Below are 13,242 nucleotides of genomic sequence, written 5' to 3'. Positions count from 1 at the left end.
TTCTTCTTATCAGGCACCTAATGTGTAGAAGAACATTAAATAATCCCAAATACATTACAGCATTATATGGTTTTGCTGTGGTTTGATTAATGTCTCCCCAAACAGACAAAGTTCTTGCTTAGATATTTCAGGGTTGTAAATCATTCCATTTCTGCCAATATGCCTCTCTGATAAGTGATATAGTGATATATAAATATAGATAAGCACTGTATTTCATTAGCATGCTTAGAGATTCTTTTTTAAAAAAACAAAAACAAACCATGTACATACCAAGATTAAAGTCCTCGGGGGACTGCTAAGTGCAATAATTAAAGGTGACTTTTGTCTGTAAAAGCCCTTTCCTGTGGTTTATCTCAGTGCAGTCTGAAGGGATATTTCAGCACCATAAAAACAGATTTTGCAGATTGGCTCAGTTTTTCTTCAATTAAAGTGCTTGAGATCTTCTTGGCAAACATTTCCAGATTGTAGCATTCTGCATCTCTAGAAGTCAGCGTGTTGCATTAAAAATAAAAGAGCGATCTTCTCGGCGTGGGATTAAAATAGCCTTTTTAAAGTTTGACTTTCAAAAATGCTGTGGGGCTGGGGGGGAAAAGGGGATCTGGCATCTTAAATCCACATTGAGAGAAAGAAAAGCAAAGGTTTCAGGGGGGCATCAACGACACCCTGCTTTGAAGTCCAGCAGGAAAGAAATGGGAGGAATTTTTCTGCCCACTTCACCACACAGAAGATTACAACACCAGCATATGCAGTGGCAGAGAGGTGGCTAAGGTGCCTCATTGGAGTGGATGCTGTGCAGACCAAAAGAAAAGACAAGGAGGGATAGAAAACATCCTATCCAAATGGCTTCTTGCAACAGAAAAAGATGCTCTCTCCTTTCTCTCATTGCCACCTAGACAGCGAAGGTTTGAAACAGTCTCTCTCACGCTCGCCCGGTGACTACAGGCAGGCTCTCTCTCTCTCTCTCTCTCTCTCCCTCTCTGTTGATGCTGTTGTTGATTAATCAGGGATTCTCAAACAAAGAGCAAGCCTACCTTCGGCAATGAGCAGTAATCTGGAGCTCCTCTTTTTCTGCAATCCGCTTGCGTTCAGCATCAAAGCAGCCAGCATTCTAGCACCCTGGACAGTTCCCGTTTGCTTAGGCCCATTGGAGAAAAAGGAGGCGAAGAAGCAAGTGAAGAAATGACAAGAGACCGGAAAGCAGCCGCCTTCGACTTCAGCTTGCTGTCCCCAGGGGCGCAGCTGCTCATTAAAGCTTCCTATCTAGGCAACAGATTCTCCCCCTTTTATCTTCGCTGCACTGAAGTCTGATTAGCAAAATAATCCAGGTTTTTTGGGGGGGGGGCGGGAGTGGAGGAGGGAGGGACCTGCACAAATTCAGGCTCTCTAGGTAGGACACAGCACGGCACAGCACTGCTCCATTCTTCTCCCCCTCCTACTCAAAAAAGAAAGAAAGAAAGAAAGAAAGGATTTTTTTTTCCAAAAAAAAAAAAATGTCCCTCCACAGAGAATGGGCAAGTTAACCTTTAGCCCATGTTATGGCTCCAGGAAATGAGCAGCCACTTAGAGGGAACATCTAAGTCTCAGTTTGATACCTCATATTGATGTATCGCTTGCACTCACCCTCACTGTAAAAAGCCGTGCAAGGCTCACAATTACTGCTGACGCAGATTAGGCTGCTGCTTGGGGAAAGGTAGGAGGAGCTTTTTAACCTCATCAAAACAACCTCCCACCACCTGCTCCCACTGCATGAGCGAAAAGACCTCCCCTATTTGGAATGCATATCTGTATAATGTGCGATTTGACAGCAGGGATATTTGAAACACAGCAGGGCAGTTTTATGCCCTCCTGCAAAGTTCATCTCTCTAAAGAAATATTTAGTTTCTGTTCACTGATTCAGAGTCCTGGGGATAGACCCACCAACCACTTAGTCCAAATCCCTGCTATTCAAGGCAGAGTTCTCCGCCTACCACTAAGGTTCTATAATTCAGCCTGTGCTAACCACAAAACAATGCACTGTGAGCAGGTATCCTGCAGAGACTGCGTTGACAGAGAAGAGAGCTTCCAAAGACTCAAGCAAGCAAGCCTTGGCATAGCATTGCAGAGAATGCAAAAGGCTTCTTCACATGTTACACTGAACACAGGTACAAGCTATCTCTGCACATGTAGAAATGTTTGTGTGGAAGAGTATACGCTTGTTAATTTCTACAGCTCACCTATTTTGTAGACAGGTACACAGATTCTAGACATTTTAAATGTTACATGTGAATAATGGTATGAGTGTACACCTCAAGTATTAGTGTACATGGATTGTACCCTCATTGGTGTGAATGCCCCTAAAAAGAACCCAGATCTGGAGAATTCTTCCAACCCAGTGAATCCAAACTGGAGGGAAATCTTCAGTGTCAAATATGGCAATTAATAAGAAAGCAAGAAAGCGAGGAAGACCTGACCATTGACTGACACTTCCCAGAATAAATGGTTGTGGTAGGCAAATTTAATTCAATAAAACTCAGCACTGTGATTCTAGCCGTGACAGTACCCAATGACACAGAAGTAAGGCCTGGCATCTCAAAGACTATAGCCTGGTGCAGCCAGGATTGGTACAAATGAAGAATTAAACTTCCATTCTGAACTAGATGTAAACAGTTGCTTGGTGCTCAAATCTGCAGCCAGATTTCACAATTCAGTCAACAAAGCAGAACTATGTATGACCTGTGGTTTAAGATAAAGTGCTGTTGCCATCTGTCTGTCTCAAGAGGCACTGGAATGCACCTCTGGGGGGTTTATAGTCATGTCCGCCTTTGGTCTCCACTCTGCACTCAACTCTCACCTGTGGTTCCTAGAAGCTGTCAGCATGTGACAGTGGCCAGAAACCAGGAAAAGGCTTCGATTGCCCAGCTAAACCAGGTGAGGGTAGCCAATGGTTCCCAAACCCTCAGTGAGTTAGGGACTTCCCCTGCAGACAAGCTCCAGAAGATTGAGCAGACAAGATCAACAGTCCAACAGTCAAGAAGACAGTTTCCGCACGTGCTGTAGAGGGAAATGCGGGGCAGATGGGGCTCATCAGCCTGGGAAAGTAGCTCCTCTAGGACAAGAAAAACTCTGGTCCTAAACCTCCACTGCCAAATGGCTATAGTCATTCATGAAAAAGGCTTTGGGAGGATGAGATGTGATGGTTTGGATTTACCAGGCTTTGGGAGGACTATATGGTTTGGATTTAGTACATTCTCTCCTTCGCGCCCCTCCAGACAGCTGATATGTGTTACTCAGATCATCTGAATGATCTTTATAGTGTTGGGATATTTCTTTTCTGACTCCAGAGAATTGCAGATACATCATGGTAGAAAATCACACAACATTCATCATGACCCTGAGCTGGTTTTACACAGAGTAGGAGTGCTTTCCCCCTTTTATTTATTTCCATGGTCCTTTTCATCTCTAATTATATACTCCAGATATATGAAAGACTGGTCAGTGATCTTTGGACATACATTCCACCAAAGCTGGAGCAGCTCAAGGCTAAAAACAGTGATTATACACTCAGCCACAGTTTAAAGTCATCTTAAAGATAGCATAATACTACCCCTGGATAGTGGACCTCACTTTGCCCCCACTTTCATTTTCACACAAATACTATAATTTTATCTAACCTTTAGGAGAATTCAAGGCATTCTTTGGAACATAGTCCAATTCTTATTTCAAATAACCATAAGTCTAAGACAGAAGCAAGTAGCACGCACTCACATTCAACTATATGCCCTCTCACTAATGGCAAGTGGATGCCCAAATGGATGCCCAATTCTGCAGCAGTTTGAGATTTCCGGGTGCCTTCATAATCATTCATATAGTCACTGCATTGGGCTAATTGGTCACTGAGGTTACTGGACTGATCATATGCAATATTATTCCATGGGAATTGTGCATGCATTTTGCTGGATACTATTGAGTGATGTGCATGTTGGAATCAGCTCAATATAGAATGGGGGCAATGGTTTTCCTATAGAGTCCACAACACAGGAAAAGAGGGCTGATAGGAGCCCAGACAGGCCCTTGAAATATGGGTTTCAAATATATCAGCCGTCATGCATCCCACTTTAGCAATCCCTTAGAGGCCTTTGATAGAGGTAACAGACCCTGACCATCGTAATCTATTTATTATTAGATTTATGCCCCACGTTTTGTCCAAGGAGCTCAGGGGAGCCTGCATTGTTCTCCCACTGCTTGTTTTATCTTCACAACAACCCTGTGACGTAGATTAGGCTGAAAGACTGTGATTGGCCCAAAGACACCCAGTGAGCTTCATAGCTGAGTGATGATTTAAACCTTGTTCTCCAAGGTCCTAGTTCAGAACGCTAACCATTATACCATATTGATACCATATTGTGCTCCTACAGAGTTTGGCAGGTGGGAAGGGCAGTTATATTTTGCTTAAAAATAGCATGAGTCACAAACGTGCCCTTCACTTAACTGATACTGAGACACCCAAGAACTATTTCTTTAAATAAAATATTGCATTCTTGCTAATCTTTTTAACTACAGTGGTACCTCGGGTTACATACGCTTCAGGTTACATACGCTTCAGGTTACACACTCCGCTAACCTAGAAATAGTGCTTCAGGTTAAGAACTTTGCTTCAGGATAAGAACAGAAATCGGGCTCTGGCGGCGTGGCAGCAGCAGGAGGCCCCATTAGCTAAAGTGGTGCTTCAGGTTAAGAACAGTTTCAGGTTAAGTACGGACCTCCAGAACGAATTAAGTACTTAACCTGAGGTACCACTGTATATCACATTCATTAGTCTTGTTGAGTTTCCCTCTCGAACGTATCTCCTAATGAAGATCTGAGCACTGAGCTTTCCCCCACCCCTTTTGCATTGAAAAAAGTTGTGTATTCTTTCTGACTAACAGAACCATTTAATCACGTTTAACCTCACCCTGTGTTGATACATATTTGAGACCCCAGCATGGCTTATTGTAGGTCAGCAAACAGGCAACAAACAAAAGCTGCAATCAATATCATCTATACCTATATCATGTACCACTGCATTCTATTACATCACTTTTCCTTTTGTTTAAGTGGGCTCTTAGCTAGTGGTGAGGCACAGACAACATTGCCCACCAATTGATTGTAGCCTCTTTTAGATGCTTGTTTCATACCCACATCATCATTTGATGCGGTGATAGTTGAATGATCCACATATGAGTATAAGCCCATTAATGGGCCACCTAGAATGGCAGACGATAGGAATCCAATCCAATCCGCATCGCCTACCCTCTCACAGGCAACAATTTCTCCACTTTTCTACTGAAATATTCATTGCACAAAATACTTGGGCATAATAGCTTGCCTTGCCTGTTCCTGCTGTCTACTTGCTGCACATTATAAGTATGTGAGAGAGAGACAGAAATCCTACTTTACGTGCTATTTCCTTCTGTTTTAGACCTATGATTGTACTGAAGCCAGGGGATTTAATTAATTAATCAATTAATTAGAATAAGTATGCATACTTGATATAAGGGTGCATGATCGTCATTAGACAAATTTAATGTTGGTGTGCTTATTTGTTTATCTTTTTTTTAAAAAAAGAAAAAGGTAAAGGACCCTTGACAGTTAAGTCCAGTCACAAACGACTCTGTGGTTGCAGCGCTCATCTCACTTTACTGGCCGAGGGAGCTGACGTTTGTCCGCAGACAGTTTTTCCAGGTCATGTGGTCAGCATGACTAAGCTGCTTCTGGCAAAACCAGATCAGACTGCTAGGTTGGCAGGAGCTGGGACCGAGCAACGGGAGCTCACCCTGTCACGGGGATTTGAACCGCTGACCTTCTGACTGGCAAGCCCAAGGCTCAGTGGTTTACACCACAGCTCCACCCGCGTCCCTTATTTATCATTAAAATGGCTAATATACGGAAGGCACTTGTATCTGCAGTATCTGAATTTAAAAGACAGTCTATTTATTGTTTTCCTTATGCAGTTGACATCAGTCTCCTATTCATAACTCTGATCATGCTAACCCAATGATATAATTCAGTGAAAACCGAACAATAATACCATTTTGCGGTGAATAACAAAACACAATGCCCTGGAATTATAAAAGGAAACATCAACAACAGCAGGGGAGGAAATCTATTCGCTATAAGATTGAAGGAGGCCTGCTATCATCTGAAAATGGCACCTCCTCTGCTGTTTAAGTTTTAAGCATATCAGGGTTAAGTTATTATTTCAGTCCTCATTTCTCTTTGTTGTGATAAGATGATAAAGAAGCTTATTAAGATATTATGGCTTAAACTGTGTTACAATAGATTTTATTATCCACTTTTAATTGCATTCCACTAAATACAATTAGAATGGAACCAAAGCTTGCAGAAGGGTAGAGGATATCGCCTTTCGAAACCTACTTCATATGACCTATTAGTACCTGATCTAGTAGCTAATCTATGCTTGAGTTATGAATGTATCAATAAACGCTGACAAAAATCAGCAATCTTATTTATGCTTTTTCAAATGAGTTGTTTTTTTACAATATATATTTTATATATTGTGCTTCTTTTGTAATGGTACTCACTGTTATGGACAACCACCACTTCCTCTTTTTTCTTCCCTGGACACTCATCTTGTGCTGACACCCACAGCACATTTATCAATAAATGAGTATCAGCACCTCATTTTTTAACCCCCCAAGAGCATTGTACATGACAGTGGGAAGGGCTCCATTCAGCAATAACTTTGGGGCATATTAAGATTAGCCAAAAATTCTGTCCACTCTTCACAGATATGTAGTCTAGCAATCTATTGTTTTCACTGAAGATGAACTAGAGGTACTACTTGACTCGAACCATGGCTCTCTGGATTTTGCAAAGCAGATCTTCAACCAAATGATGTGTATATTAGTGAAATGTACACACAAAAATGCATATAAAAGTGAAAATAAAATGCAAAAATTGATTATAATAGGAGGGAATTGCTTGAAAGAATGCAAAATTGCACACAGAAATATGTATACAGTTTTTAATTTGGATTTTTTGTTTTAAAAATTAACAAACATATGTACAATTGGGGTACATCAAACTTAAGACTGGGGGAAGTGAGAAACTGAGAGAAACCAGAATTGATAGGTTGCTCTATTTCTAGAATTGCAGACTTAAGATGTTATCAAAAATGTTAATAAATGCACACACCTATTCATTTCAATTATCATTTTTAAAGAATTTATACCTTTAATGTAAAGTACATAAGTCAGCTAGTGTACAGTTTTACAAAGGGTCTCTCCACTGGGGAACTCAACGTACACAAGAGAGTCAGATCCATAGCAGTGGCAGACCTTGACATCTCAAATTTCAGTGCTGCCCTGTGCAATGCAAAAATCCAGCACCACCCATCGTCTCTCACCCTCTTTTCTATGTCTTTGCTGTGGCACCCCCTCCAACACCCTCTTGGCTCAGCACCCAGTGTGGGCAAACCAGTCACACTCCCTTAAATCACTGTCTGGCTATAAACGTATGATGTGTATGTAGCCTAACTCTGCCACTCTCACAGCCAAACCTTGGAGGAGAATGATAGCCCATGTGGAGTACAACTCTGTTTATTTACTTCAGCATCCCTCCCCCAAATCATGGTGACTGGAGGGGCCTCAGAAAAGGGTTCACTGTGATTAAAAACTAGACCTATCTGTCAAAAGAAAACCCCTCTCTACCACCTCCCCTCTTGAGCTCTGGAGATTTCAACAGTCAGATTGGTTTCTTTTCTCAGAATGGGAGAACATTTAACTTTTGGGGAAATAATAATAATAATAATAATAATAATAATAATAATAATAATAATAATAATTTTTTATTTGTATCCCACCCTCCCTGGCTGAGGCTGGGCTCAGAGCGGCTAATATCATAAAAACAACACAATATGCATAAAAGCAGACATCAATTAATTAAAATACATCTTAAAATTAATTCAGACAAATTAAAATCTGGGCAGGTGGCAATTATCAGGTTGGAATTGAGAGTGGTTAATGCTTGCCAGGATCAACTGTTTCCACTGATCATACAAGGACCTTTGAGTGAGTTGGGGGCCTCCTTCGGGCTTGTTTTATACAAAGGAAAGTAAGTCAAACTGCATCCTGCCCAAAGGCCTGGCGGAACAGCTCTGTATTGCAGGCCCTGCAGAAAGATGTCAAATCCCACAGGGCCCTGGTCTCTTGTGGGAGAGCGTTCCACTAGGCCAGGGCCATGACCGAAAAGGCCCTGGCTCTAGGAAAAGGAAAAGTAGGCCATAGGGGTGACTCGGAAGTCTGAGCCACTGCCAGGTGACATCTTAACAGTGTGATCCAACCCAGAAATAGGAGGTCATTATTAGGATTCTTGCTCCATGCTTGCAGTCATGGGATTGTTTTATCACATGACGGTGTATTTTTTCATTCCACAGTGTGGGAAGTGACGGCGACAGGATGTTTTGGTACTACTGTGTTTCCGTGATGTGGGACTATTGTCTTTTGTTCTTTCTCTTTGCTGTCTGATAAGAAAGAGGAAGGAACTAAGTCAAGATGCTCCGAGTGTATTATATGTAAATAAACATAGTTTAGCCAAAATGCTGTGCTACTGAGTCTGTTACGGAAACTTTTGGTATCAGTCGATGTGATGTTCAGGCTGCAGAAAGCTTTTGAAGCTCCCAAACAACTGACCAGGAAGGAGAGAACATGCCAGTCGGGCATGTGTCTCTACCAGCGTCCTACACTTGAGTAGGACGATCCTAACAGTCATAACCTAAATCACCTTGTTTCACCTTGTTCAGGATAGACTCAGAGCCAGCGTGCACTGTTCAGAATTTGGGGAAAAGCTGCTCACAAAAAAGAAATTCTTCTTTAAGAAATGAATTCTTTCTGAAAGTACTTCACCTTTTTTCTTTTTCTTTAAATGAAATACTACGCAGGGTCATACCAATGTTTGCATTTACAGATAAATTCAAAGAAAATGCTGGGATAAAGCCACATGTCCTTGTTCAGTTTGCACAATAGTGACTTAAAAATAAAATGAATTTATATAATTACACAAATGACAACTCTATCAGCTAAAACAATATGATTCAAACTCTCGGATCCCTGCTTTATTCAAACTTCTGCTGCTTTAAATCATCACTATTCCCTTCTCAGGACTCTATATAGCTGCAAATAAAATGTTTTAGGTGTGCGGTTGTAAAGTGCATTATACAAATGTGACACTAGATGGCGATGGTGAGCTATGGCAAATTCAATATATTTTCCAAAACATTAAAATAAGCATTTTCACATCCTATATAGATTCCACCTCAGTGTCCCTCCATTCTCATTTCCATGCAACCTGCCTTCACTTTTCTACTCTGCTCCTGCAATAAGGGCTGCACTCCATGCAAGTCTAGGATTGTGATGTGGCCCTACAAATCCTCCAGTGGGGGCTGCATGATGACATTTACTACATGGTTATTATATGTAGAAATTGCATGTAGTGGCGCTGGATTCTGACATAAATAATATGATGTCATCCTCTTTTTCACACACCCTCTTTTTCATGGCCAGAGTCATCATAACAATCCATAGTTAAAAGTAGAAGTCGGCAAATGTGTCCTCTGCTTTGTTCTTCAAAGTATGGCAGCCCTAAATATTTAACCTGAATTTGCTATTTTAATTCTTCAGGACATGCCATTTGATTGTCTCTTTGAAGGAGATTAGATTAAATGATTTTGGCACTTTTCCAACCTCTTTAATTACTGGATAGCATATTCTAAATGGAAATGTTCTGCTTTACCTAAGTGCTTCTAGAGCCTGTCAACTCCTGCTTCTAATCAACTAAAATCTGTAAAATCTACAACTCTCCACCAAGTGCTAAATCTCAATTCAAATATAATGATATTGCATTTTGCAAACTTTTAACCAAGGTGACACCCCTAAATCTTTCTAACCATATTTACGGGGGAAATACATCCCTCACAAATAAATGGAACCCTCTTCTGTGTACATACATCGTTGACACAATGATGAGTCTTTGGAAGTTTGTTTCTTTGTCAAGGCAGTCTCCTAATAATAATAGGAATTTTTGGACTTTTTTCATGAGAAGGAAAAGAAATGAATTTGAGACATTTGAGTCTGAAAATTGGGGAAATATTGCCCAACAGAAAGTAGAACAATTGGATGTCATACTAGAATGAATGTTTTGAATAGATTCCTTTATGTAAGTGACAGATGGAAAATCTGAAGGCCTTTTTATTTTTCACTCTCTCTTCCTTTTTCTTTCTTTCTCTTCTTATATACATTCCTTCTTTTTACCTTGTTTCTTTTCGTTCTCTTTCTTTTTCTTTGGTGTGAACTTCTCTGGAGTCCAAGGATTATGCAAATATGAAGGTGGTTGATGAACGGAAAAACCCTGGGTAAGAGGCATGGAAGGGAAGATCTCCCAGGGTGAGAGCTGAGAGGGTCCCCTACTTTCTGTGTGATCCAAGAATAAGAAGAAGAGTTTGGATTTGATATCCCACTTTATCACTACCCAAAGGAGTCTCAAAGCGGCTAACATTCTCCTTTCCCTTCCTCCCCCACAACAAACACTCTGTGAGGTGAGTGGGGCTGAGAGACTTCAGAGAAGTGTGACTGGCCCAAGGTCACCCAGCAGCTGCATGTGGAGGAGCGGAGACGCGAACCCGGTTCACCAGATTACGAGTCTACCACTCTTAACCATTACACCGCACTGGCTCAAGAGTTGAGAGCTACCTTCTTTGTTTTTATTTTATCTAAATTAGTTTCTTTTATCTTCTTTTATTACAAGGGAAAAAAACTTTAGGAAAATCTTATAAGAAAGAAACATAGAATTTTAAGTCTCAAAATATGCCTTATTATTTACTTAATCAAGAATATAATTAAATGAATAAGGAATAAAGGAAAAACAAGACATTTAAGGAAAAGAATAATTAACACAGAGACATGATTTCTGGCCATTTCATTTACAATCCCTGGAAAAAAATTATTATTAGTGTGTGTGGGAGGCAGTAATTTTAAATTTCCCTTATTAAAAATATATCTATCAGGATATTGTCCTTGAAGTCTTGTTATGTTCTCACGTGAAGCTGGAAAGTTGATAAGAATTTCAAACAGTAGCATATATCTCAGGTGGCATTTAAACATTGTAGAAATATAGAGCTGGAAGGGAACTTTGAGGTCATCTAGGACTATGTGGTGCTCAAAGATCTGCAAACCAGTGTGCAACCGAAGTATCCCTGACAGATGCTTTTTATATAAAACTACAATACAGTGCACTTGAATATGAACCTGTACAATCATATACGGCCAGATGGGGAAATGAAACTTTCAATAACCAAACTTTGGCCTTCACAGGCAACTATCAACAGCTCCCTGCTTATTATAGAGTTCATATTGTGCCTGGTATCTGTGACAGGTGAGATGTTTTCTGAAGTAGCAGTCTGGCTGAACCACTGACCAGCTACACTGCAGCCGGGCTCCATCGCAGGAGCCAATCAGATGTGCCAGTTTGTCTTGGGAGGTGGGGCTTGGGAGAGAACCAGAGAGAGAGAACCTCCCCTTTCTGACCTGCTCCTGGGCTAGGAATTAACCCTCAGATCTGCCTAAGCAAAAGTGGGCTGCAGCCTCAAATCAAAGAAAGCTGCAGCACGAAACATACCTACATCTTACTCTGTTATTGACACAATGACACATCTGAATTTATTTTGCAACAACTGTGGGGTCTGATAGATCTGTGGGTGCTCACTTCCTTTCATTCACTTGTCTAGTCCAATGGTGATCTGGCTGATGGCATGGCTGAGAGATTATTTTTTGCTCACGTTTTGTAGAAAATAATAGCAACCAAGGAGAGCTTATACATTATTTATCAATGTGCTCCGTATTCCACACACACAAAAACAATGCTTAAAAGAAGATGTTTAAATGTAAATTGTTGCTGCTGGCTAAATCCCCTCATCATTTCTTTGTTTTTCAATGGGCATTTAGTTTTATTTTGAAATTTAAAACAAAGGCTATTCATTTGCTCAGGTCCTGTAATTCATACGTTGCCTTTTAATCAAAAACCCTGACGGATATTGGCAGTGTTACTACTCCAACCCCAAACTTCCAAAGAATTTAAACATCAATAAAAAAGCATTTGAAGCAATCATTTTAAGGCAGCTTTTGTCAAACGCTTGTTCACAACACATTTCAACCTGCATTCATTTCAACAGTAGTGGATGGCATGATGGGGCAGAGGCACTTACTGGACCACCTGGCAGGTGCGTTGCTGCTGCTAACCTATTAGGGAGGGTAACAGTGAGGGTGGTGTGGTGTAAATGCACCAGCAGGACTGCCGTAATGGAGACGAATCAGCGTATAGAGGGGAGGTCCAAAAAAATCTACATGGTGCCTAGGGAACAACTTGCACCTTAATATCTGCAAGACAAAGGAGATGGTGTTGGACTTTCGGAGGAAGAGAGGAGAACTAGCCCCACTGTACATCAGGGAGGGCTGTGTGGAGAGAGTCTCTTCCTTTAAATTCCTAGGAGTTTGTCTCAGTGAAGACCTTACTTGGAAAATCAATACAACCCAGGTGGTTAAGAAAGCCCAACACAGACTCCATCTCCTCAGAGTATTGTGAAAGAACGATGTCAAACAACATTTGATGATCTCTTTCTACCGGTCCACAACTGAAAATGTCCTTTTATACTGCATCACGGTGTGGTACGCTGGTTTGACATCAACTGATAGGAAGTGCCTACAGCACAAGATATTATGGGCTGTAAGTTGTACAAGTGGCAATAAAGTATTTCATTTCATTTCTGTGGGTGCATTTGCACCCCACTGGCACCTCACCCCTCCATCTCCGCTTCCTAAGTAGTAGCAACTCACCTGCTGGAAGGTAGAGGTCATGAATCACATCACAATACTAATATTTACCATGGCAAATACTCACATCCAGTTAGTCACAACCATTGATGGGAATATTTGGAGCAATGGTGTATTGGAAGGGAAATGAAGGGCAGCGCAGCTCTGGGACTTTTTTCAGAGCAGGAGCAGTGACCTCTTACACCAGAACATCAGGGTAAGAGACAAACCCTCCTTTCTCTGAGGTGATAATGAGTCTTTCATGAGTGTGTGTGACTGATTAGCATAGAGGAAGTCAGAGAAGGAAGGAAATTATCCAGCAGCGGTGTTTGTCATAACTATACCTAGGAAGGAGATCACTTTTCTTTGATAGGATTCCTAGTTCACACTCACAGCTTAAATG

At 41.1% G+C, this 13,242-nt stretch overlaps 1 protein-coding gene across 5 annotated transcripts in view; it reads right to left on the bottom strand.

Moving 5' to 3' along the window:
• NYAP2 (neuronal tyrosine-phosphorylated phosphoinositide-3-kinase adaptor 2) overlaps positions 1–1,438 on the bottom strand; it is a 141,876-nt gene extending 140,438 nt beyond the window's left edge. For 4 of the 5 annotated variants that reach the window (XM_081861539.1, XM_081861542.1, XM_081861541.1 and 1 more), the window contains exon 1: positions 271–1,438. The gene's annotated coding sequence lies outside the window, so the exon portion shown is untranslated. The remainder of the gene's footprint in view (positions 1–270) is intronic. The other variant, XM_081861540.1, reaches the window with a different exon arrangement.
• Between the last annotated feature and the right edge of the window lie 11,804 nt (positions 1,439–13,242).

Source organism: Podarcis erhardii (assembly GCF_964252035.2).
Source record: "Podarcis erhardii genome assembly, chromosome: 5".
NCBI classification, from domain to species: Eukaryota; Metazoa; Chordata; class Lepidosauria; order Squamata; family Lacertidae; genus Podarcis; species Podarcis erhardii.
This window is presented reverse-complemented; position numbering and strand designations above follow the sequence as displayed.